The sequence below is a fragment of the Piliocolobus tephrosceles genome, chromosome 1 (assembly GCF_002776525.5).
Source record: "Piliocolobus tephrosceles isolate RC106 chromosome 1, ASM277652v3, whole genome shotgun sequence".
Taxonomy (NCBI): Eukaryota; Metazoa; Chordata; class Mammalia; order Primates; family Cercopithecidae; genus Piliocolobus; species Piliocolobus tephrosceles.
The window spans coordinates 183,480,605-183,485,517 of record NC_045434.1 but is presented as its reverse complement, the minus strand read 5'-3'; positions in this window follow the sequence as shown (position 1 = coordinate 183,485,517).

Genomic DNA, 4,913 nt, shown 5'->3' with positions numbered 1-4,913 from the left:
TTTTTTTTTTTTTTTTTTTTTGAGACAGAATCTCGCTCTGTCGCCCAGGCTGGAGTGCAGTGGTGCGATCTCGGCTCACTGCAAGCTCCGTCTCCCGGGTTCACGTCATTCTCCTGCCTCAGCCTCCCGAGTAACTGGGACTACAGGTGCCCACCACCACGCCCAGCTAATTTTTTTGTATTTTTAGTAGAGATGGGGTTTCACCATGTTAGCCAGGATGGTCTCGATCTCCTGACCTCATGATCTGCCCACCTCGGCCTCCCAAAGTGCTGGGATTACAGGGGTGAGCCACCGCACCCAGCTTTTTTATTTATTTATTTATTTTTTTATTTTTTATTTTTTACTTTTGAGACAGAGTTTCGCTCTTGTTGCCCAGGCTGGAGTGCAATGGCACGATCTCGGCTCACTAAAACGCCTGCCTCCTGGATTCAAGCAATTCTCCTGTTTCAGCCTCCCAAGTAGCTGGGATTACAGGCATGTGCCACCACGTCCAGCTAATTTTGTATTTTTAGTAGAGACAGGGTTTCTCTATGTTGGTCAGGCTGGTCTCAAACTCCCTACCTCAGATGATCTGCCTGCCTCGGCCTCCTACAGTGTTACAGGCGTGAGCCACCTCACCTGGCCTCTACCCAACATTTTCCATCTATTTATCCCCATGAGTGTATATATGTGTATAGTATTCATGGCTTTGAATTCCTTCCTTCACATCCTTATGAGTTTTTTGTTGAATTTTGGGTTTGAATTTGTCTCGCAGCCCTGTAACCTATTAAGGCCTTAAACCACAACCTTAATTAATCCCTTAAATCTTGTATTTCTAATGAAACTCCTCCAAGCAAACAAACCTGCCTGAGCTAACTGTGTATTCCTGCTCCTTGGTGGTAGACTCTTGAAATTCAGGCTCCTTTATTTCCTCTTGGATTCTGCCAAAATTCTCTAGGCAATTTCTGTAATTTACTCCAAAAGTATTCCCTAATGCAGTGACATCCTTTGTTTTTGTCCTCCCAAACTCCTCCCTCTCTTCTGATCACAAACCTGTGCTCTCCCTGGGCCACAGGGATAGGAGCATAACCCAAGGCAGGTTAATCAGCACTTTTCCTGAGACTTTTTTATTTTTTGAGACAGAGTCTGACTCTGTTGCCAGGCTGGAGTGCAGTGGCACAATCTCGGCTCACTGCAACATCCGCCTCCCGGGTTCAAGTGATTCTCCTGCCTCAGCCTCCCAAGTAGATGGGACTACAGGTGCATACCACCACACCTAACTAATTTTTGTATTTTTAGTAGAGACGGGGTTTCACTATGTTGGCCAAGATGGAATCTGATCTCTTGACCTCATGATCCGCCTGCCTTGCCTCCCAAAGTGCTAGTATTACAGGTGTGTGCCACCGTGCCCAGCCTCCCTGAGATTTTTCAAAGCAGAGTTTGGAGAATGCTGCTCCTTTATTTCTGGTTTAAAAAAAAATGAGGGCCAGGCACAGTGGCTCACGCTTGTAATCCCAGCACTTTGGGAGGCTGAGGCAGGTGGATCATTTGAGGTCAGGAGTTCGAGACCAACCTGGTTAACATGGTGAAACCCCATCTCCACTAAAAATACAAAAATTAGCTGGGTGTGGCAGCACACGCCTGTAATCCCAGGTACTCGGGAGGCTGAGGCAGGAGAATTACTTGAATCTGGGAGGTGTTTGCAGTGAGCCAAGATCACACCACTGCACTCCAGCCTGGGCAACAAAGCAACACTCCATCTCAAAAAAAAAGTGATTACGTGCATCTGAAACTGCTGATGGTCACAGATCCACCTTTATGATGAAGTCAGATTTATCCTCCAAAGCAATTTCACTAGGTATAAATAAGCTTTTCTAACAGCTTGTTGACATATAATTCACATACTAGGAAGAAAGGCCAATCAAATTCTTTATTATATAACACATAGGATTCATCCTTTTGCCATATAAGGTAATATTCACAGGTTTCAAGGATAGGAAGTAGATCTCTTTGGGGCCCATTATTTAGCCTACCACTTAGGATGATAATGGAACATACCCCAACAGGCTATTGTGAGCATTAGGTGAATTAACACATATAAAACTTGTATATAGGCCGGGTGCAGTGGCTCACGCCAATAATCCCAGCACTTTGGGAGGCCAAGGCAGACTGATCACAAGGTCAGATGTTCAAGACCAGACTGACCAATATGGTGAAACCCCGTCTCTACTGAAAATACAAAAATTAGCCGGGCATGGCAGCATGCGTCTGTAATCCCAACTACTCGGAAGGCTGAGGCAGGAGAATTGCTTGAACCCAGGAGGTGTAGGCTGCAGCGAGTCAAGATCGTGCCACTCCACTCCAGCCTGGGCGACAGAGCAAGACTCCTTCTCAAAAAAAAAAAAAAAAAAAAACCTTCTATATAGATAGCCCTCAATAAATGTTGGCTATTGTTTTTATTATTCATTTCTATAACGCACCTTGTTTTTAGCCATCTCATGTCGGAGCATCCTTCTTTCTTTGGGGAAGGCCCTATTATATGGATCTCAACAGGATATAGAAGCCCCGTTTGAATTACTAAAGTGTAATTACTAAAGATGAAGAGAGAATATACTTCCTTCTGTCCCCTCTCATGTAGGCCATGAGCCAATGAACAGGGGTTGGTCAATAAATTGCTCATGCCTGGGACACTGGAGTCTTATTGGACTCAGTGTGAGATTATTAAGGACTGTAACAATGATGTCAAGAGTTTGACAGCAACAAATGTCTACTGGAGGTGTCGTGATCATACTTTTCTTGTGGTGAGGTGTGATCAAGGAAGGCTATCTAGCTTCTTTTGGCCAGAAAAATTGCTTTCAATTCATTTCCCAAGGCTACCTTTCCTGTTTTTCCCTTCCTTTCTGTGAGTTACATAATCTTCTTCTGATAAATTCCTTTTCTACCTTAGGTATCCACTTTTGGCTTCTAATGCTGCAGCCAACAATCCTGGTTGGCATTCTATTGGGATTCTATTGGTCTGCTGTTTGTAGCCGTTAATTAACTACTACTGTTTGACTTTTGGATGATGTGTCCTGAAAGTAAGACTTTGTGGACTTGATTAGGACAATTTCATGCCATTGAAAAATGCAAGAAAGAGTTAACTGATTATGTCACTTACAGTAAGAAACCAAAAATTCCGGTTTAGATTTTCCAGTTCAAAGCAGATATTAAAATTGAGAACTATTGTGAAATGTGGCAGAAAGCCATTCTGCCTGTATCCAGCAACCTGGCACTGCAGAACACCAGATTCAGACATGTATTAATTTCAACAAACGGTGCAGGGACAACTGGATATTAACACATAAAATAATGAAGTTTGGGCCGGGCGCGGTGGCTCACGCCTGTAATCCCAGCACTTTGGGAGGCCGAGGCAGGTGGATAACAAGGTCAAGAGATCAAGACCATCCTGGCTAACACGGTGAAACTCCATCTCTACTAAAAAAATACAAAATAAAATTAGCCAGGTGTGGTGGCAGGCGCCTATAGACCCAGCTACTTGGGAGGCTGAGGCAGGAGAATGGCGTGAACCTGGGAGGCGGAGCTTGCAGTGAGTCGAGATAGTGCCACTGCACTCCAGCCTGGGAGACAGAGTGAGACTCCGTCTCAAAAACAAAAGAAAAAAGAAGAAGAAGAAGGAAGTTGGACCTCCAGGCCAGACGCAGTGTCTCATGCCTGTAATCCCAGCATCCTGGGAGGCCAAGGTGGGTGGATCACCTAAGGTCAGATGTTAGAGACCAACCTGGCCAACATGGCAAAACCCCGTCTCTACAAAAATACAAAAAAAAAAATTAGGCATGGTGGCACGTGCCTGTAGTCCCAGCTATTCGGGAGGCTGAGGCATGAGAATCTCTTGAACCTGGGAGGACGAGGTTGCAATGAACCAAGATCGTGCCACTGCACTCCAGCCTGGGCGATATAGTGAGACTTTGTCTATTCTACCTTACATCATACACGAAAATTAACTCAAAATGGATAACAGACCTGGATATAAAACTAAAACTATAAAACTCCTAGAAGAAAACATAGGCAGCCTAGGCAACATAATGTGATCCCTTCTCTGCAAAAATTTAAAAGGAAGCTGAGTGTGGTGGCCCACATCTGTAGTTCCTGCTACTTGGGAGGCTGAGGTGGGAGAATGGCTTGAGGCCAGGAGGTTGAAGCTGCAGTGAGCCATGATCACAACACTGCACTTCAGCCTGTGTAACAGAGCAAGACTTTGTCTTAAAAAAAAGGGCGGTGGCAGGGTGGCAGGGCAGAAAAGAAAAAGTAAGTAAGTTGGGGTGTCTCAAAATTAAAAATTTTTTGCTATACATGATACCACAAGAAAGCAAAAAGAAGAAAACTCACCAAATGGGAGATAATAGTTGCAAAATCATATATCCAAGAATGGACTTGTTCAGAATACGGAAAGTACTTTTACCACGCAATGATAAAAAGACATATAGCTCAATTAAAAATTGGGGAAAGGCTTTGGGAGGCCAAAGTGGGAGGATTGCTTGAGTCCAGGAGTTTGAGACCAGCCTGGGCAACATAGCAAGACCTCATCTCTACAAAAAATTTAAAAATTATCTAGACATGGTGACATGTGCCCCTAGCCTTAGCTAGTTGGGAAGCTGAGACAGAAGGATACCTTGAGCCCAGGAGTTCAAAGTTACAGTGGGCTATGATCACGCTGCTACACTGCAGCCTGGGTAACACAGTGAGACTGTATCTCTAAAAAAAAAAAAACAGCCGGGCAGGTGGCTCACATCTATAATCCCAGCACTTTGGGAAGTTGAGGCAGGTGGATCATCTGATCTCAGGAGTTCAAGACCAACCTGGCCAAAAAGGCAAAACCCCGTCTCTACTAAAAATACAAAAAAATTAGCCGGGTGTGGTGGTGCATGCCTGTAATC